Source organism: Cavia porcellus, unplaced genomic scaffold (assembly GCF_034190915.1).
Source record: "Cavia porcellus strain 051 isolate PalLab524CR breed Dunkin Hartley unplaced genomic scaffold, mCavPor4.1 scaffold_18, whole genome shotgun sequence".
Classification (NCBI taxonomy): domain Eukaryota; kingdom Metazoa; phylum Chordata; class Mammalia; order Rodentia; family Caviidae; genus Cavia; species Cavia porcellus.
The window spans coordinates 55,135,562-55,157,926 of NW_026947501.1; the positions used below are offsets into that span (position 1 = coordinate 55,135,562).

Below are 22,365 nucleotides of genomic sequence, written 5' to 3' on the forward strand. Positions count from 1 at the left end.
TTATTCTATCAGAGTGACTAAAATGGAAAATAGTGTCACTACCAAGTGCTGGTGAGGAAACAAAGAAACTAGGTCGCTCATACATTGCTAGTGAGAATGTAAAATGTCACTCTAAAAAAAGGTATCAGTTTCTTTAAAATGTCAACATGTACCTACCATATGCCCCATTTACACCAGAAAAATTAAAGCCCATATTCATCAGTGTTTTATTCCTAATTGTCCAAAACCAACAGCAATCCACACATGCCTCAGTGGGTGACTGGTTATTTGATCTGCAGCACATTCAAGTGTGGAATAGTATTTGCCCACAAAAAGAAGTAGACCATCGATACAAGCAACCATACAGATGAATCTCCAGACAGTTATGCTGAGTGGGGAAGCTCATTTCAAAGGTTGCATGTTATTTGATTCATTTATGCAAAATGCTTAAAATAGTAAATTACAGAAATGGAAAACAAGTGAGTACAAGTGATCGGGTATGAAAGAGAGGAAGAAAAAAGGGAAGACAGTGTGGCTATAAAAAAAAGCCACGGAACAGAACACTATGAGGATGACAGTGCCCTGTCTTCTCACTGCATCAATGTCACTGTCTGCAAATCCTGGCTGCGATATTGTTCTATAGCTTACAAGATGTTACCAAGCAGAGGAACTGGGAGAAGAGGCGTGAAATCCTTCTGTGTTAGTCTTACAACTGCATATGAATTTGTGATTCTCTCCAACAAAAATTTTAAACAGAAAACAAAAACAAAGAGGAGAAATTTTCAGTTAGGTTTTAACACAATGCTTTTGGATAAACATCAGAAGATTGTTTTTCCTTTCTGAAATGCTTTTCAGTCAAAGCATAATGTACATCAGAGATGGAACTCTAGCAGCTTGGTTAACCTATCCCAAAATGAATGCATGTATCCTTCACGCAGATTAGAAAGTAGAACATCTACCTCCCCAAAAGCCCTGCAAAAAGCCATCTACTTGTGTTGGACATTTCTACTCACACTGTCTCAGCAGAGGCCATTGGAAAACAGAATTGCTGCCTGCTGGTTCAAGCCATAATCTGTGCTGTGAAAAATTAGCTGTTTGGGGAAGGAAGTTGCAAAAGAATCTCAGTTTCCCATAGATGTATAGGTTCTCACAAGTAAGCCCTGTCCCTTCTCTGTTTCTTAAAATGGGGCCAACCTTACATGCTGCCTTGGCCCCAAGTGCGTTGAGCCCTCCCAGAGGTGAGAAGAAGTGGAGCAAGCCACACGCATGATCTTTTTCTAAAATCCAAGAAAAATGGTAAGCTATCATCAGAAAATAAATGAAGTGCAACCACAAAAACATTTATTTTATAAACCATATTAATTTTTTAGTTGGAGTAGCAATTTACACTAAATTGGATATACAAGGGATCATTTCTGTTTTAAGTTCAATAATTTTTAAAAATTTCTTAGAATCATCATATAATTTGCCTTATTTTTAATTGTCTGGTTGGGCTCAGCTAAATTCCACCTCTTGAAAGGTCTTTGTTGTGTTACCCAGCTGCCCTTCGAAACAACTTTCACCCATCAGAAATTCTGGGTCAAGGGTGTGAACTCAAAGATATTTGTGGAGAATGGCACCCCATTGCCCTGCACTTTAAACATCTCCCGGATGAGCCCAGGATAATACGGCTGCCAATCTCAGAGGCTGGAACTCCGTAAAACAACTTCCCTCTCCTGCAGTTATAACAAGTTGCTCATGAATGAAGGAAGCAGAATGATCCCTGTTCACTTTCCAGGCAGACAAAGGTCCACTGTGGGGTGTGAGGGCTCAACAGGTGGCTGCCATGCGGAAACCAGGACTGTGGGGGTGGGGATGACCTTTGGGTCCCTTTTACTGACCATGGTGAAGAAACTAAATCTCACTTGTGTTTTCTTAACCTCTACTGAATGGCCTGCATTTATAGGTTCAACCATGGATGTTACACAGGGAGGAGCGTGCATGGGTCAGGAGTTGAGGGGAGAGGGAGAGAGAAGAGATGTTTCCCTCTTTTTAGCAGCAGTCTGTTAGCTCTCGTGACTTCCCCACCTCCCTACTCTAAAGGTCTTTTGTGCAGGGAAAAGGAGGTAGATCAGGACACATTTTCCATTTGGTTCCTTCTGTCCCCTGGAGACCTGCCAGCAATTCTATGGAAGTGACAGTACGTTTAAACCAATTTTGATGATGCTTTCAAATCAAAAAGTAGTTTAGAATCAGACTCAGTTGCATTCCCAGTATGACAGGTACAATGCAGTGTTGTTCCAATAACATCCCAGACTCCTGGACCATCACCACCAAACAGGTGTCCTGCAGAGTAGATCCCTGTGCTCAAACCCCAAACCAGCTTGCCCTACATGGTGTGGCCAGGGTTCTCATCACAGAACCACTTGCTTGCAACCAAGAGGGATATGCTTTACTGGGCAGGAGAAACAGAGGTCATTGCTCAGATTCCTTACAAAGAAAGGCAAGAGTCTGTGGGTTGCAGGGGAGTCTGCAGGGTTGTGGAGAGACTGAGAAACACCACCTTCCATTCTTACTCCCATCAGTGTTTTCAAGATGCTCTGTCTAAAACTTCAGTTCATGTTACATTGAATTCTGACATCTGGACCTCTGCCTAGCTGCCTTCATCCAGGTGGTTTGAGGACAGGGAAACAGAAGAATGGGAAATCTGTGTGTTTATTAAAAGGAAAACATTGATTGTAACATGGAAAGCAGCCAGCACTGCTTCCGGAGGAAGAGAATGGCCCACGTACACTTTCTAAGCCTCATGGATTCCAAAGTTGGGGTATGTACTCTCTTTGAAGCTAAGATTTGAAGACAAGGGTTAATGTCTTAATACCATATTTCTGGTTTAGAGCTCTTCCTTAAATTTTTCCCTGTATCATTTTTTTTTTATCTAAACCTTTCTACCACTGAATAATGTCTGCATTATATTCTCTGCTTAGTCCAAAATAAAAAGTAATTTATTTTGGGTAAGTTATCATGATAATGCAATATAGATGCATAACAAGAAATAATGTAAGGTAAATAAGTATAGTAAATAAGTGTAGTTCATCTTTAAATCCAAATGAGGCCAACAGCATTCTGACTTTAGCGGCTGGTGTCTGCCACCCTTCTACGTACCCTTTTTGTAAGTCATATCTCCTAAGAATAAATCAGTATACCAATGGCTATGTCCACTCAGAGCTACTCGACTGACCGGTCCATCACCCAACAGGCTTGAATGCCCTTCCTTCTCAATGAGTCAGTCATTTGATTGACTGAACTGAAAGTAAAACTCAAGCCTTTGTGGTCATTTTAGACGTCAGCAGACACAGCCAGAGAGTTGAGACGGGGCTCCCGAGCATCTCCCACTCACCTAGGGAGAAAATGAGGCTGAGTCTGCTCCTGTGTCCATCTCCCAGCCAGGACGGAAAACAGGACCTGGGCTTGTGCTAGAGAGTCGGAGTTTCACTTTGCACTCTGGGCACCAAAATGAAGATGGTCTAAGAGGCAAAGGAGGAAGAAGACATGAGCTAGAGCTCCAGCAGAGACCGCGCTCACACAGGACGTTAAGGCAGTGTGGGGAGAAGAGGGAAGAGCTGCCGCTGCAGTGTGATCCAGTATGCGGAGCTGTCAGGGCTTCTGGACACAGTTACGATCGGCCTTATTTATTTTCTCTTTCCCTGAATGGGTTTTTGGTTTTTTTTTTTTTTTTTTAACACTGCTACTCTCATAGGCAGTTTCCATAGCCTCTGAAGTGCAAGAGTGGTCCTCCTCCTCGCTGTGCCTGGGTTTAGCAGCACGCCCTCACTTTCCTGTTGGTCCTTAATCACCTGCATTCCCCATTCTCACATGGTTCAGGACAGGAAAGAGAACCTGATTCGACAATCAGTTAAGTATGGTTTTCACTACAGGGAACAGGGTCCTTTTTTGATCTGCAGCCCTCGGCTGGGCTGGGTTCTCCTAACATGCATAGGCCGAACAGCTTCCTCTTTTGGTGATTACTCAGTGCGAGCTGGCTGTGTGTCCACATGGACTTGCTTCTCCTCCATTTGCCCCTGACAGCACTGTTTCAGCGCTTGTGACTATTGCCACAGAAGGGCAGTGGAGGCCAGGAGACCGGGGAGCAAACTGAGGCTTCCTACACTGCTAACCTATTTTGACACTAAGGGAAGGTGTAAAATCAAGTAAGAGACTCACAAGCAAATGTTCATTTGCATTAAAATGCACCACTTTAAGAAGCTGAGATTTCTTTCTTTCCTTTTATAAAAAAGCAAACCAAAGTGGGTTTTTAAAAGGGATATATGTAATTATTAACTGTTGGGTCATTTTCTTCCGAAAATGAACCTTGGCTTACTGTCACTGCTGATAATTATCTGAAGCAAAATAAATACAAATGCCTGGGCCAATGAAGACTGAAATAGGATAATGCCCGTACACTGACTTTTCCAAGGACAAAGAACACAGTTGTTCCATATAGAACAGACAAGACATGGCACCGTGTACATAGGGACCTTGTTATGACAGAACCCTAGGGGACCACTGCTGGACCACCTTTGAGCTAAGGTCCTACAGTGAGGGCACATCCTGCTCCTCAGCCCTGGGGACACCAGAATAGCAGTAGACACTGGAGTGCAAAGCCCACCACAGAAGCCTCAGCTTTCCCACTCTGTCATTAGGCAGGAAGTCAGGCTCAGATTCTTACAGTGGAGTGATGGCTATTCACACTGAAGGTGATTTACCCGTGATAAGAGTGTGGACCTGTGACACGGAGGTTCCAGGCAAAAGAAGAAAGTTAGTTATCGAGCCTGGAAGGCTGCAGGTGATTGGCTTGAACTGAAAAAATAAACTAGCCCAGTACTGTTACTTGTATGCCTCTGTTGGATAATGGCACTTGTGCTACTTTTTGAATATGTGGATGGTTTTTACCTACTTCAGAACATCAGGGAGACCAAGGAGAAAACACTGGAACTTTCCAAAGGAGCAGGAGGGCTACCACGGGATGTGCCTGGGTGTACATCTCTGGGGTCCGAGTTCAGGTGTTCATGCTCAGCTACATTGTTCAACAATTGTTAAATTTCTCTGTTTAAGTTTTACTCTTTTGTTAAATGGTGTTATATCTCTGCCTTACTGACCTGAAAGATCTCTCTGAGAATGAACTAATGTTTCAGCAAAATTATTATTAAACTATAATTTCAGTGTAGCTCTTGGGTGTTCTGAAAACCCTTATAATTTAGGCTCCCTGCTTTTTTCATACAAGTTTGCTTTTTTTTTTTCTCAGTTCTTTTAAGTAAACTTTTTTTTTTATTGTGGAATATTTTTGGATTTACAGAAAAATCCCAAAGATTAGGCAAAGAGTTCTTATATGTCCTATGCCCCTAATGGCAACATCTTATGGTACCATCATATGTAAAAGCTAAAAACCCACTCTTAGCTTTTTACTAGTACATAAACTTCTGGCTTTATGCAGATCTCACCAATTTCTCCCCTAAAGACTGTTTTCTGCTCCAGGAATCAGTGCAGAATACAACATTGTGATGAGTCATGACATCCGGTCCGTCCCTTCTGGCCTGGGATGATTTTGTTACCAGTCTTTTGTGCACTCTCAATTTTGGGAGTATTTGTTCAGAGGTATAGTGTAGCCTATCTTCAATTCGCTTTATTGTGTTTTTGCACAATTAGACTTCCATGCGACTAGTTATGGGTTTTGAGGAAGTGGAGAGAAGAGTGCATCTCATCTTATGACAGGAGAGGAACATGCTTGGATACACCCCATCACTGGTGACATTAAACTTATTTCCTTGTTTCAGGTGCATTTGTCATCTTTCTCCACAGTTAAATTTTCCCTTCTTGTCCCCTAGTCTCTAAAATAAAAACAAGTCATTAAGCCTAGCCCACCCTCAGCTTCAGCTCCTGGGAAAAGGAGTATCTACATATATTACTTAGAATTCTGTATAAGAAAGACTTGTACCTCCCCCCATTTATTTACTTGTTTATTGGTAATATTATTCACTTGTGTTTAATTATTCTATACTTTGAATTACAACCCAATGCTACACTTTTTGTTATTCAAATCATTATAGTTTTGACCACTGGGAATTTCTGTTTATCCACTGTTCCAACCTAGAGTTAGGTATTTTCTAAGAACCCTGGATCCTTGCTAGATAAATGGTATTGGAAACTAAGAACTGGCCGCTGAATATACTTGTTACTGGTTGATCATGATTATTATTCAAATAAATCCAGTGAAAATATTTGAATTCAGAAAGACAGGACTTTTTCCTAGCTGTATTACCTTAGGCAAAGTATTTTGGTACTCTGGGCCTCAGTTTCCACATTGAGGTGTGGGGATAACGAAAAGCATTCACAGGTTTTCACAGGGTCACATGAAATAAGATGAAAGAGTTTTTCTGTTTTTGATGATAGGACATTTTTAAGACCAACTCTTCTAGGAAAAATAACCAAAATATTTAGAGAAAAGAATGAGAAATATCTTCATAGAATAAATGATCTGACAAAACAGTAAAGCTAAAATTTAAAATGAGAACCTAGAGAAATAAGTAAGAAGATTGTAATTTCCCTGGAGACATTGTCTATTACCAGAAAATCTGAGCTTTCTCTTTGACAGCCGGACAGTGACTGAGGAGGGGTAGTGATGGTGATAAAAACCCAGCACCTGCTCTAGGCAAGCAGTTTGCCTTATGGTGGTGGTAAACTGAAGTGTCAAAGGACTAAGATAAAGCAACACTCACCTCACTTTAAGTATCTGAGTCTGTGAAGACGGCTCAAGCTCTAAAGACGGGTCTTAGCCTGAGGCGGGCTTCCAAGGCCTTGTCCGGGGAAGTAACTTCAATTTGGCCATTATCTGAGTCTTACAGATCATCACCAGAAACAATGGACAGCGCACAGTAAAAGATAACTAGATACATTGTAAAAGCAACAAACAAAAAGCAATAAGCATACAAAGGCTTAAGATAATGGAATTATTAGCTACAGACTATAAAAACTTCTGTTTCAGTGTGTAAAGAAATTAAAGGCAAGATTGAATCATCTTTGGGAAACAAAACTGGAAAGCATCATGGGTAATATAAAAATAAATTTTTAAAATCAAAACTACAGAATGAATGATTTGGGGATGACAATGATAGTGTACGTATCATTATTATTCCTTGATTTACATACTTTAAAATTTTGTGGTGGGTTTCTTCTCTTCTTCCTCCTCCTTCTTCTTTTTATTTCTTTTTATCTATGAATAAAATGGATTAAAAAATAAAAATTCCAGAAATTAGACTTAAAAATTTTGAGAATGGGCCAGCCAATACATCAGTTAAAGAAAGATAAATAAACTTGAAGAAATACCATGGGAAAACAGATCACTCTCAGTGATACCAATCATCCTAAGTCTCTGTTATGTATCTTTCCAAGCACATCCTTAACTGACCAAGAATCCCAGACTTTTTAGTAAAGAAAAAGTGCCAATAGTTTCCTGAGATCCCTGCATAGGAATGTGGCGCAAATGGGAAAAGGACTTGTGTCAGCTCCCCCACTCTCCTGTCTTTTGGAACAATAGAAAAGCCCAGAAAAAGGGGTGAATGCTCAGAGTTAGCAGCTAAGAAACTTGAGCAAGAAAGCTTTAAACCTCACTATTAGGCCTGAGAAGCTCAGATCTAACCCTACAGGTAGAGCTTATTCTAGAGAGGCCATCTCCTCCCCACTCATCTCCCAGGTTGCTGTGAGGATCCGGTGAACAGTAATGATGGAAATCACGTCACACCTTTCACTCTCTCCAGCTCTGAAACCAGATATTCTGCAAGGTATCCCACCACCCTCTGACCACTGCAATGCAAGGAAACTCAAGTGAGGCCGCAGGGAAAAGATGGTGGCTCACTGGTCCCCATCTATTCCCACCATCCCGCTGGGGTGGTCGCCTTGAGAGTAAACAAGCCATCCTAGACCCTTGGCTTCAGTGGACACCAGATGAAGCAGAAGAACTACATGGCTGCATCCCATCATGAATCTCCTGTTTAAGAATGAGCTCCCTTTGGCTCCAGAGAGCTGTTGTGCCTTAGCAGACAGCCTGCAGAGAGGAGGTACTGAGAAGCATGTTTTACGATGATAATGCCGTTTCACATTCCTTTTCTTTGCAGTAGTGGTCATAGTGGAGCCTCCCTGGTTCAGCCTTCATTTTCAGGTGCTCAGTAGCTATCATATTAAATTCTGCTGTTCACCCTGAGATAAAAATACAACAGGTCTTTTTCTGGATACAAAACACAAGTGCATAGGTTTTCTAACAAGCAGAAAAATGAAAACCATTAGTAATTTCTTTTTGCCCAGATAAGGAAAAACTTTTCTGCTTTTCATGTCGAAGATTCATGCACAGTTGAGTTATTCCCTTGCCACTTAGACTCTGAAGCATAATATGATTGTGGCAGGCAATAAAAACACGCATGTGATATCCCAGAGGCATAAAAGTCCGTAAGTGGAAACTGATAAAAGCCTGGAGGAACTGTTTTCTAAAAAAGCAAAGAGCCAAAGAATGATGCCTAGATGCACAGGGTGCCTGACCAGGTTCCTGAGCCTCATGCTAGCCGTGGAAGTCAGGTATTTATGTTCTAAATACCAGGCCGGGCCCAGGAACACCAGCTTGGTTCCACAAAACAGACAAAACTAAGTGTGAGACAGAGGAAAGACATGGGCAAACAGTATATGGACAACATTTAGAAAGTACAGAATCAAAGGAGGCAAGAAAGAACATTGTGTCACATTTTATAGAGTCATATAATACTTTCTTCATGTAAAATGGTCATGTTTTAGATATGTGGCATGCCTTATCTTTTAAACCAGTCCTTGGAAAATGAAGCAGCATGTATGTAGGTGGAAAGATTAGTGTAACAAACTCCCCCATATCAATCTCTCCAGCTCAGGAAAATCTTAACTCATGACCAATCTTACTTTATCTATAACCTCACCTGCTCTCCCCACCCCAGGTTACTTAGGAACCCTTATTAAATGTATACATCTTTCTGTTTGCTCCCCCTGTCAATTTGTGAAAGACTATTCTAAATGTACATCCTGAATACTATCATCTTGATGTTTTCCATTAAGCATGATTTGGTTAAACTTTCACAAAAATAGCATTCTTCATTTACATTTTGTTTCAATACATTTTTCCTGTTACATTTCTGAAACCCACACACAGAGCTCCTCGATGCCATCATGGGCAGCTACTGAGCACCAAGGAGTGACTTTCCTCTGCAAAGAAGTGTCTTTTTATTTAGCTTTGTATCCATCTAACTTCTAATATTTCATAATCCCAAATCAGACAAAAGCAGGGGGCATTGTTTGATGAACCTTTGCATCTCCACCCCTAGCTTCCACAGTTGCTAAATTATTGCTGTCTTGTCCCATCTCTACTCCCGGCTGGTCCCCTTTCTCTATCATTTTGAAGCAAATCTCAGCCCTGTGATTTCATTCATAAACATCCCACTGCATATCTCCGGTAGATAATGAACCATTAGAAGTTAGGCAGTTTTGACACAAACCAAGCAGCAATAACAAAACCTTCTTTCTGAGTCAACTGGAAATGATCTTCACATCAGAAGACTATTCATCTTTTATGGATTACCCAACTCAGAAGTCACATGGTATCTTAAATCCTTTCTTGAGGTTCTGGGATATCCTTGGAAAACCATTATTAGGAAGAGCTTCAACTACTGTCTTTCTAGAAGGATCACAGAGTGATTTAGCAGGTTATTTATGGCTTGAACTTGCTAAAGTCAGTGATGTAGTTGCTTGGCCAGTGTAAGCTCCTCCCTCCCTCCCTCTCCCTCTCTAGATACAGATATAGATATAGAAATACATACAGATACAGATACAGATACAGATACAGATACAGATACAGATACAGATACAGATACAGATACAGATACAGATTCCTCTCTCCCTAGGGATTGAACATAGAGCCTTCATACTGGGTTAAATTTTCAGCCCTTTTAATTTGCTAAATTCAGTTGCTAAATTGCTCAGGCTGGGCTTGAACTTGCCATCCTCCTGTTTCAGCCTCCTAGATTGCTGGGATTACAGGCCTGTGCCCTTGTACTTGGCTTCTTTTGACTTACATAATAACAGAAATGATGCTGGCTGACCCTGCAGATGTAGTAACAGTAACTGAAAAGTACTGCAATTTATCCTGAAAACATAAATTCTTATAAAGATGACTAAACTGAATCACAAGTCTCTAAGTGAATTTCATATATACCCCAAGAGCATTTGCAGTGAGATTCCAGATACAGGAAGGTAATTTTTGTCACCTTAAGGAATGCAGGAATATGAGGTCAGTGATAAAGAAATTCAAAGCCATAGAAACAGAGGTGTTTTTAGAAATCACTTAGTTCACCTTCTCACTCATGCAGAATTCTGCATCAGGCTGGGTTCAGCCGACAGACAACAAATTCACATTAGGATAATTCCAGAAGAGTTTAATACTTTTTAAAAAGAAAACTGTGGGCAAGATGCTGGGAACCATAAGGGACAACACATTACTTCAAAGCTGGTGAAGGAAGTTATTACCACCTTTAGGTGTAGAGGAACACGAAGTCAGGCTGATGCAAACAGTGACACTGCAAGAGGACTGTGACCCCCAGGCAAGGAACATGGATGGAAACCCCAAGCTGACACACAGGGAGGCAAGCGGAGGACAGAGACATCCTGGCTGTGCTCTCCTCCTCCTCCGTAATCTTTAGCTCTTATCTGGTCTTCACTGAGTCCGGAGGGCAAGGATTCTACCCTGGTTTGAATATGTCCCCTAATGTGTTGGAACTTAATTCCCAAATGCATATGTTAATGAGTTTTGGCTGTGGGACTTCTGAGAGAGAATCAAGGCTGAGAGAGCTCAAGAAGGTGATACTCCCATGAGCAAGCACACCTGCTCTGTCTTGCTGTGTGATACCATCTGCAGCAAAAAGATCCTCGCCAGATGCTCCACAATGTTCTAGACCTCCAGCCATCAGGATCACAGAGAACCAAATAAACAGCTCTCCAGTATCAGGTATTTTATTACAGCAATGGGAAAGAAACTAAGAGGGATTCCGTTGATGCATACTATGTGGGCCCAACTTCGTAGGTAAACACCAGCAGAGCTGGAGAGGCAAATGGAGGGTAAACGTCACATGCTCCATCTCTAATACTCCTGACACCTCTCTGCCCAGTCCCAAGTGACCCAAGCCAAAGCCCACTCGACAGCACTCCTGACAAGCCACTGCCTCCCCACGTGGTTGCCACGCTTAGTTCCAGGCTGCTGGCTGGCTTTACCCAGACTCCACTGCACTCCTGTGTCTCTCCTGCTTTTGTTGAGCTCTTGAATTGATGACAGGTTGGCTCAGACTTTGGCTCCGTGTACCTGATGCTCAGGGCCACATTTTTGGCTTCAAACTTTTGCTTTACTTTATGCACCTAGCTCAGACTTTTGCCTTCTTATCTTGTTCTGGTAAACAGGAGTCTTGGTTGTTGGTGGCTACCAGAGCACCACATCTAGGCCCAGATTCCATGAGCCCAGGCTCAGTTTTCAAAAAGAACATAAAATTTCTTCCTTTTGTGCTCAACTCTCTAGCAAGTCTTGCGTCTGGAACAGTCATTTCTACTGAACCACTTTTTATGTGGAAAAGAAAGTTAGAAATTAGCTCTGGGAGGAAAGGAATGTTGTCCCGTGTAACTCTATGCGTGGCATCTGGTAAAGAGCTAGCACACTGGAAGGCATTGCCCAAAACCCAATTTCCTGTAATTCATAGCTATCAATCTTATAACTTAGACTGCCTAAGTGACAAACCAGGAGTTTATCAAAACTTCTATATGATCACCCTTCACAATTAAAACACGTTTTTCGTATCTCCATTTGGTCTCCAGATGAGCAGCCTTGACAGTCACCTTCCAGTTACCTCATAATCCCAACTCTTGTGCCACCTTGGACATGGTGGCTTCTTCTAGATGTTTAATTTCTTTCCTCAAGGTGTCTCAAAGAAGTAAATGCAACATCTAGATGTCTCATCACTGTAGCATTTGTAGCACTCTCATGGTCCTGAACTTGAACTCTATGCTTTTATATGCAAAGTAAGGTGGAATTTAGTTTCATAGAAACCACCTAATATTGTTAAATAAATGAATAAAAGAATATTATGCATAATTGGCTGATACCAAACATCTGATCTTTTGATACTTCCAGCTAAGATCTCCACACAAACTATTTTTAACAAATCTGTCCCTACATGTGTTTATCTCTAAGGGGGTGACTGTAAGCTTGTTCTTTTAAAGCCATCTTCACAGGATATATTGTGTCATTCATAAAATCTGTCAAATTTTGCCTACCGTTCCATAAATCTACATTTTCAAAACTTAATAAACATAAATTTTTGGAAGTATATGATTTGTGGTTATGGTTTGTGTTTGGATATCCCCCCAAAGCTTCATACAGGCATGAGGGAAGTCTTCTAGAATTTGTGATTGATTCATGGTTCAGTGCTGAGATTATGGGTAGCTATCCTAGAGTGGGTAGCCTACATACAATATGAGGGGTAGAAAAAGTCCTCTCTGATGCTCCTCCCTTTTTGGTCTTGTGGCATTTGCTCTCTTCTGTTGCTGTGAACTGTTGCCCTCTGCCATGAGCTACCCTGACTTGGAGCAACCAATTAAGGATTAAAACCTCTACAAACAGTGAGCTGAATAAACATTTCCTTCCTTCATTTTGGGTGTTCAGTATTTTGTCTCAGCATCAAGAGAAAAGTAATCAGGACAGATATGATCACTGGTTCTAGGTTATATAGAAGAGATGCTTTCCATGATTTATTTGGTTGAATGCAGCCATAATCTCTGGAAACAAATATAGAGAAGCTACTTGACAGCTCTGAAAAATAAATAGTGGCAAGCAGATTGGAGAAAAAGATCAGTCAGAATTCAAAATTGCCAAACTGGTGTTAAGTTTAACCTTTTTCCCTCTAGCTGTCTCTGGAGGTACATGTGTAGCAGAGCAGGTTAAATAAATTCCAGCTTTGTACCTGGAGGATGAAAAATGGGAGCCCCAGAGAGTGTCTGGGAGGTCATGGAGAGGGAAGTGTTGGAAGAGCGGTCGCATGAAATCTTTTGTAAACTTCTAAGCTCAGACACAGTTATGCATACATAGCTTTAATGCTAATTAGCATCTGAAGGATTTTGAAAATTGGCTAGTAGACAGATGGAAACATATGTGAGACTTACCAATGAATGTTACATATGTGGGGCTGATCTGAATGGTTCTGCAAAAGCATTGGAGACTACACTAGCACTGGAACCTATTATGCTTTGGATCTGAGACGTCCTCCAAGGCTCACAAGTTCAGTGATGAGGCTCTAGGAGGTGCTTGGATCATGCGGGCTGTAGCTGTACCTCTGGGTTAATCTCCTGATAAGATCATGATTTGATCGGATTATTGGAAGGTAAGGAAAGTTTAGGAGGTGGGGCCTAGTTGAAGAGAGTGAGTTACTGGGGAGTATTATGTTTCCTAGCCCCTTCGTCTCAGGTTCTGGCCGTTTCTCTCTGCTTCCTGGCCGCCATGAGGTGAGCAGCTTGCTTCTGCCATGCATTTCCACCAGGATCCTCAGCACCTGAAGCAGCAGACCCAAGTGAACATGGACCGAAGCATCTGAAGCAGTGAACAAAAATAAGTCTTCCACTCCTTTCAGTTGTTCATGTCAGGTATTTTATTTGAGATGGAAAGCTTACCAATTCAGAATCACTGTGAATGGCAGGTGGTACAACTTGCAGCCTAAACACAGCCAGGCACATTGTTGCTAAAAGAAATAAGAACATTCTCCATAGCAAGATCCAGAATCACTTAAGTGTTTTAAATGTCTGTGAGAAATTTTAAATTTTTCTGTATGTAACTTGCATGTGAGAAAAAAGTCAACCAATTCCAATAGCAAAGTGACAGATGTTGGAATTATCTAGTAGTTACCTAAAATCTGTTATAAAAATTCTCTAGTAATCACAACCCTCTTAAAACAGTATGATAAAACAGTATGCTTCAGTGAGGAAATGCAAGATATAAAGAGCCAAATGATGGTTTTAGTACTGAAAATATGACCAAAATAAAAATGAAATGAAGAGTGGAAGACAAGAGACAGAGGAATCAATGAAGTAGAAAATAGAGCAATAGAAATTAATCCCTGAACAACATAGAGAAAATACACTTTTTTTAAAAAAAAGGAACAGAGGGGCTGGGGATTTAGCTCAGTGGCATAAGCACCTGCCTTGCAAGCAGGCAGTCTTGAGTTCCATCCCTGGTACTGATAAAAATGAAAAAGACAAAAAAAAAAAAAAAAAAAAAAAAAAGGAACAGAGCTTCAGGGACCTGTGGGATCATGAGGATAGATGATTTTCATGCCAGTCATGGAAGGAGAGAAAAAAGAAGGTATTATCTGAAAAAATAGAAGATATAATGGCTAAAATTTCCCCAATTTTGGCAAAAAATGAAAACAACAGATCCACAGTTTCTAGAAATTTAGTGAACTCCAAACAGGATAAACACAAAGGAATCTACATCCAGACACACCATAACCTATACCAGCAAATCCTTACTAATGAAAAAATATTGAAAGCAGCCAGAGGAAAAAATTTCATCATATATAGGTGAAAAAACAATCTGCATTACTGAGTTTTGCATCAAAAACTACTGAGACCAGATAGAAGTAGCATAACATGTTTAATCTGCTGAAAGTCAAAAATGCCATCCCAGAATTTTATGTTCAGCCAAATATTCTTCAAGAATGAGCCAAACAAAGAAACTGTCAGCGAGGAAACACTGAGAGAACGGTTGCTACCAAACTTGCTCTAATAAGTTGTTAAAAGTTCCATAGTCAGAAGAAAATGAAGACACAAAAGAAATGGCAAACATCTATGTGAATAAAAAGATTGAAATATTTCAAAATATGTTTAATTAGGCCAGATGTGGTGGACCACACCTGGAATCTCAGCACTCTGGGAGGATGAGGCAAGAGAAATTCAAGTTCAAGCCTAATTTGGGCAACTCTGTATAGATAAGAGGGAGATCTGGAGAAAAAGAGCGGGTACAGGGAAGTAAAAATGATCAGCATGAGATGTGTATATGTATCAGAGTCCAAGATGAATGAACTAGGTATTGCAAATATATACTAAAATTAAAAATCTAAACTAAAAGAACCAAAACAAGAAATCTCCAAAAATCAGGGTTGGGGATGTAGTAAGGCCCTGGGTTCAATTCTCAATACCAGAAAAAATTTTAATGATCAAAAGCAAAACTTATACATTATCTGATGTGCTTTCCAATATATGTAGATACACCATAAGACACTCTGACATAAAAAGGAGCAAAGAACTCTATGGCCACAAGGTTTCTACATTTCACTAGAAGAAAAAAATATTGATTCTATGATGACTGTAGAAGTTAAATATGTATTTAAAATGAAAAATATATATATATACAAAGGGATGCAGAGAAATCAAAATAAAGTCTTAAGGAATGGTCAAGTGGTCCAAGAAGGTGCACACCATAGGAGCAATAGTCATGCAAAGATAGCAAACCCTGATTCCCAAAACCTGCATGCATTGCTGCATAAGAAAAGGAGCATTTATAGGTGTGATTAAGTTAAAATTCTTAAAATGGAGAGATTGCTCTGGATTATGTAGGTGGGTTTTACATGTGATCCTTCTGAGAGGGAGATTTCATAGACAGTGTGTCTATGCCATACTGTCTATGAGACTGCAACAGCCACTAGCATTTTCCTGTAGGAAAGGCAGCACAATCTTGCTAACCTACTGACCCTGAAATCAGACTTCTGTTCTCCAGCACTATGCGACAATACATTTTTGCTGTTTTAGTCCACCAACTTTGTGGTAATTTGTTACAGGAACCATAAGATACTAATCTTACATGGAAAAGGAATTAGAGGCATGAATAACAGGAAGTAAAGAGAAAACAAGCAAAGTGATAGTAGATAAATCTAAACATATCAATAATCCTACTAAATGTAAATAGTCTAAACATATTGGAAGATAGAAATTTTCAAAGTGTGTATTTAGAATCTAAGATATATATATATATACATATATATGTATATATATATATATATATATATATATATGAAAATCCCTTTAAATATAATGAAGTAAGTTAAAACAAAAAGATAGCAAAACATACACCATGCAAAAACTAATGCAAAGAAACCTCTCATGGCTATATTAATCTTAGAGAAAAGAGGAAATAACATAATGATAAAATAGTTATTGAAGCAACTAGATTCAATAATGCTATATGCGAATGTACACACAGAGCAAAACCCAAACAGAACTAAAGAGGTAAGTAGACAGACCCAAAAATGTACTTGGAGATGTCAATATGAGTCCCTCAGTCATACAACTGGGAATGTCAGTTGATAGAAGGCTGGTGGACAAGACATCAGCAAGAACACAGTAAAACTGAATGATGTTCTCATCCAGTGGAGTCTGAATGACATTGTAACACTCTTCCCAACAACAGGATCTACACATTTTTCCCAACACTCATGAGTCATTTGCCACAGTAGGCCATATGGTGGCTCAAAATAAGAAATTTAACAATTAAAGAAATGTAAATTATGCCTGTTATGGTTTCCAATTGTAGTGGAACTAAACAAGGGCTCAATAACATAACAATCACAAACTCTAGACATTTATAAAGTAAAGCACATTCTTCCAAATATTTCATGGATCAAGGAGTAAGTCTTAAGAGAAATTGGAACTAATGAAAAATGTAATACAGTATATAAAAGTGGAATTCAGGAAAATCAGCATTTGAAGGCAAATTTTTAGCAGGAAATGCTTATAATAGAATAAAAGAAAGTCTAAAATCAATAAGCTAAGCTACTACCTCAAGATCCTAGAAAAACCAGAGCAAAAATAAATCCAGACTGTACAATTAGAAATGGGCAAGAGACTTAATATATTCTCTAAAGAGGACATACATGTGACACATGGATGATTTTAACCATCATATGGGAAATGAAAATTAAATCACAAAGAAATTCCTCTATGTTTATAGGATGGCAAAAAGAATTAGTAATATCAAGTGTTGCCAAAGAGACTGAGTAACTGGACTTCTTCCGCATGGGCAATTCATAGCTACACATTTGCTATATGATTCAGGAAATTTACACTTTTTCATGACTGGAGGATTTTTTTTCAATTTTTAAAAAAACTTTATTTACAGAAAGACTAAACAAAACAGAAAATAGGTAGAAATAATACATATGTTCAGAGAAAAAAAAACAGTAAGAAATCCCTAGTTGATGTTTACATATTGTCATTTTACAAATAGTTGTTCAAGATACAAAAATGGAACATGTAAAGTGGGAATTCAAACAGTGAGACTGCAAACAGTTCTGTTCAACTGTCCAACAAAAACTTAGTAACATGGTTGTCACTCCTATACACTTAAACATACATGCAGTTATCCATATCTTCATTTATGTTTAGATTAAACAAACTAAATCAGGTTAAAATCACTCTGAAGAAAGAATAATAGTATTGCTAGATTTCACATCATGACACTCCATGATCAGCACTGGGTACCGTAGTGTCTTTTTTAAAATTTAATTTAAAGAAAGACTAACCAAACAGAAAACAGGTAGGAATAATACATAATTTCAAAGAAAAAATAAACAGTAAGAAATCACTAGTTGGTGATTACAGATTGTCTTCTTACAAATAGTCATTTGAGATACTAAAGTGGAGCATATAAAGTGAGGCTTCTAACAGTGAGATTGTAACCAGGTCTGTTCAACTATCCAACAAAAACTTAGAAATGGTTATCAATCCTATATACTTAAACATACATGCAGTTTTCCATATCTTCAATTATGTTGAGACTGAACAAACCCAAGCAGGCTAATATCACTCTGAACAAAGAATAATACTATTGCTGGCTTTTACATTATGACACTCTAGGATCAGCACTGGATATTTTAGTGTCTCTTTTTCTTCAAAGTATCTGTTCATTTCATCATGCATCATAAGATCAGTTCTCATAAACTGTTTATAGATTCTACACATGCACAAGTCTTAACATGTATTTCTATTCTTTCTATATTAGAGGGAGAAACAAAACAAAGCAAGAGAAAACAAAACATATTCCTATAAATGCATGAAATGAAAAAAACATATAAGACCATTGTACAAAGAGTCCTCCCATGGTTCCTGTGTTGTCTCTTGTTATCTCCAATAGAATTGGCTATATCATCAGACATAGTATAATTGAATATATCAGTACCTAACAGTATTATTTAAAACACAACTTTGTATATACTATAGAACTTCAAAAACCAGCCATTATCAAACCAGAATGTGTACCATAGAGTCTTGTCATCTTCAATGTAGTTGCCTATACTCTCAGACTTCATCCTATCAATCATATCAGTTTTGAATAAAATCTTCTCTGCCTCATTTCTGTTATGCTCTTGTTTGTTATCTTCTTCATTCTGTTTTCTGCTCCATTCATTGAGGCCTCTGTCACTGTTCCTGGAATCCTAGTACTTCTCTCTCTCTGTAGAATGCTCTGGAGTATTCTCTGTAGACTCGGATTGGTGGCTGCAAATTTCCCAAGTTCCTCTTTGTCTTGGAAGCATCTTGTTTCTCCATTAATTTCTAGAGACAGTTTAGCAGGGTATATCAATCTGGGCTGGAGGTTATTTTCTTTCAGCGTTTGGAGTATTTCGCTCCAAGCTCTGCTTGACCTGATGGTTTGTGTCGAGAAGTCTGCCATTATTCTGATGGGCCTTCCTTTATAGGTTATCTGTTTCTTGTATCTAACAGCTTTTAATATTTTGTTCTTATATTGAATTTCTGGGATCTTATTATATGCCTGAGTGTAGCTCTGTTTTGGTTGTAGGTGGCTTGAGTTCTGTATGCCTCATATATCAGAATATCATTTTCTTTTCCTATGTTTGGGAAGTTTTCCTTAATTATTTCTGTGAATAACCTTTGTAGTTCCTTTGTTTGTATCCCTGCTTTTTCATTCACATTCTTTATTCTCAAGTTATAGATCGTCTTGTCATCTTGTGGCCTTTGTATTGTTACTGCTTGTTTCCTTGTTATTTTTAAAAAGTTTTCCCTTTCATACTCCCACATTGCAAAACTGTCCTCCAGTTTGGATAACCTGTCCTTAGTTTCCTTCAAGCTGATTAGCCATCTTTCCATAGAGTTTTTAATTTCCTGGTAATCTCTTTGAATCTGCTTCATGTATTCTATATTTTTTTATATTCTTCATCAAATGGTTCTCTCCTTTGTTTGAGTTCCTCTCTTCTTCCATCTGTGTCTGCTTGAGGGGTGATTAGCATCTCTTTTATTAATCTTCTCATATATTGCCTTACTTGGCTAAATAATTCACTTTTGAACTCACCTGTGAGGTCCTGAATATATCTCTTTATATCCACTGGTGCTGTGTCTGATAGTGCATGTTTGCTGTTCTCATTCTCCTTTGTATTTACCTGTCCTGGGTCAATGTTCTCAGAGTTGGGACCTGGGGACTTTTTGTTGTTGCTTCCTCTTCCCATCTTTTTTTGCTTCTTCCAGGAGGCCCCAGTTTCTTTCTTTATTGGTGACAATTCTTTTGAAGCACGCTGGGTAGATGACCCTTCCCACTGCGTGTGCTAGTGAATTGCGTATACTGGCCCCTTTCCTCCGGATTAGTCAAGCTGCTGTGGCCTGCACTGTCTTACTTTGTGCCGCCTCCCCTCTGGGTCAGTCAAGCTGCTGTGGCCTGCACTATATTACTTTGGGCTGCCTTCCCTCCAGGTCATTCAAACTTCTGAGGCTTAATTGGGTTAGTGTGGTTAGTGTGTGCCACTGCTGTAGGGACTTGATTTCAGATAACCTATTGGGTCTCTGCCAGGTCACGTGACCCAGGCCTAGCTCATTCCACCAATCCCATTTAAGATGGGAACAATGGACTGAAGTCACTGCTGTCCCTTGTACTTGCCATTCCTGCCTGGTCCCAGAATGTCATCCATCAGAGCCCCCCTTTCTGTGGAATGGCTCTACTCCCGTCACTCACCACAGGTCGATGCAGGCACCCTGCCAACTCAGCTCTCTGTTCAGTTTGCCAACCCTGGAACTCAACGTAACTGCGCCTCCAGTGAGTCGAAGTGGCAGACAGCTCAGCAAGTCGCAGTGGGACCTCAGCAATTCGCGGCCAGACCTTGGATGGTCGGCAAGTCACCCACTGCAGCAGGAACACTGAACTTTAGCTGTTCCAATAATAGCATTGGGACTGTATATTTGGTTGGTTCTTCCCACCTTAATTTCTTCTTGGGATGAGAGAATTCATCTCCCTCTGTTTGGGGCTCCCCACTCTGTATTATGTTGAATTCTAAGTTGACTATCTCAGGGAGCCTCTGTAGCCAGTTGTTATCTATCTGCCATCTTTGCCAACTGGAAGATTTCTACAGGCATCTAGTGTGTTTTATGTCACACTTTTATGTAGCAATGTCAGCTACATTGCTAAATATTTTATAATATAGATGGCCCAACAAAGAAACAGATATATCCCAAAAATCAAGGTTATCAATTCTAAGGTTGAGAAACTATTCTATAGAAATGAAAATGTTTTCACATAATAACCTGTACATGAACAATTATAGCAGCTTTTCCCACAATTGTCCAAAACTGGACGCACCCAAATATCCTTCAGTGGGTGAAGGTATATTTATTCAATGAAATACTACTCAGCACTGAAAAGGACTAACTGTTGATAATACTTTACCAAATTTAAAGGTATAACGCTGAATGAAGGAAGCTAATATCAAAAGTTTACAGACTGTTTTATACCATTAGTATGACATTCTCAAAAAGATGAAACTATAGGGTTGGAGAATGGAGCACTGGTTGCCCAAGGCTATAACAAGAGAGAAAGGACAATCATAAAGCCATTGTTTTAGCACAGCTAGATCCTAATGTACCCTGACTGTGGAATGCCTATATGACTCTATGTATGGGTCAAAATTCATAGGACTATATATCTCTATGTTGGATAATTTTGCCCTATAAAACCTTTTTCAAGCTTTGTTTTAATTAATTAAGTTCATTGGTGCATTTAGATATACATAGTGATCACATCCATCATAAGAAATTTGTATCAGTACATTATATATCTTGATTCTCTTTTTTCCCCCATTCCCTTACTCTGCCTTCAACCCAATATATGTGTCTTTTTGACTCCAATCATTATGCTACATGATGACATCTGGGTTAACAACACCACAAATACAGAGTGGTTCCAAAAATTACAATATAGCTGGAAAATTCCTGTCACCTAGCGATGTCATAGGCACTGTCATGGTGTAGCACATTTATTAGCACATGTTTGTGGTTCTGTGGGTGGAAACAAACCCACTGTACTGCCGTAGCATAAAAGTGTGCCACACACAGTCCTGCAGAGTGCATCATGCTTGAAAACAGCAGCAAACAGTAAACTCTGTAACCGGTTCATGTATCTGCTATACAATACACCATCATCTCAGCACGCGCTCTTACTTATTGAGAATGCTCACTGCAAAACTTTGATGCCCGCAGCAGTTGCACACATCTTGGCTCCCAATTCTTTGTTAAGGCAAACTTCAGGCTGAATTGCTGTGCAATCAGAGAGTGTCTGTGCGTTTTCCCCTCTGTTTCACACTCTGCCTGTTGGCGTGACTGTTCAGCCGTGTGATTTTGTCGCTGACCAGAACATGATCATGAAGGTAGGAACAGCAGCTCATGCATCTTGAGGTCCCCCACCGTGCCTAGCTGGGCACCAGGGCATTTGTGGAACTGAAGCACTCAGAGAGCCTTGGTTCCCAGGAGCCTAGGTCCACTGGGAACAGTGATAGAAGGAGGGGAGGTTGCTTGCAATTTATGACAAGCAGGCAGCCCATATCCTTGGCCAGAGCTGCATAATGAGCCGGAAGATGAAGCAAATGGACTGCGTTAGCCCTCCCGTGTCACAGAAGATGAACAAAGCTTATTAATGCATGGCGATGCCAGCGTGAGATCGGAACAGTTTCCCCCAGCAACAACCCAGTTCTCTCACTGTGATGAAGTGCTCTGCCTTCTGCCTCGGACTTCAGCCACTTGGGATCTGTATTATTGCCTTGTAAAATTGATGGGCAGTGGCACTATCTCCTAGCTAAGGAATTTCTGTCAGCATTAGCAAAAAAGTATTGGCTTTGTGATTTCTCAGGGCATTTCTTGCAATAGGGAAGTGACTCCAAATTGGGCCAGACTGGAACAATGCCCACCTCTCATCCTTGCAGCCCACCTGCCCTGTACCCTTCCTGCATCATGGGCTCCAGGTGTGAGCTCAGGGCTTCACAG

At 39.9% G+C, this 22,365-nt stretch overlaps 1 long non-coding RNA gene across 1 annotated transcript in view; it reads right to left on the reverse strand.

Annotated features, from left to right (window-relative positions):
* Nucleotides 1-3,074: 3,074 nt before the first annotated feature.
* The window catches only part of LOC106026534 (uncharacterized), a 93,035-nt gene continuing 73,744 nt past the window's right edge, over nucleotides 3,075-22,365 (reverse strand). The window contains exons 5-7 of the long non-coding RNA XR_001200171.2: nucleotides 7,162-7,225; nucleotides 6,732-6,898; nucleotides 3,075-3,482 (exon numbers count right to left, since the gene is read on the reverse strand). This is a non-coding gene — a long non-coding RNA (uncharacterized LOC106026534). The remainder of the gene's footprint in view (nucleotides 3,483-6,731; nucleotides 6,899-7,161; nucleotides 7,226-22,365) is intronic.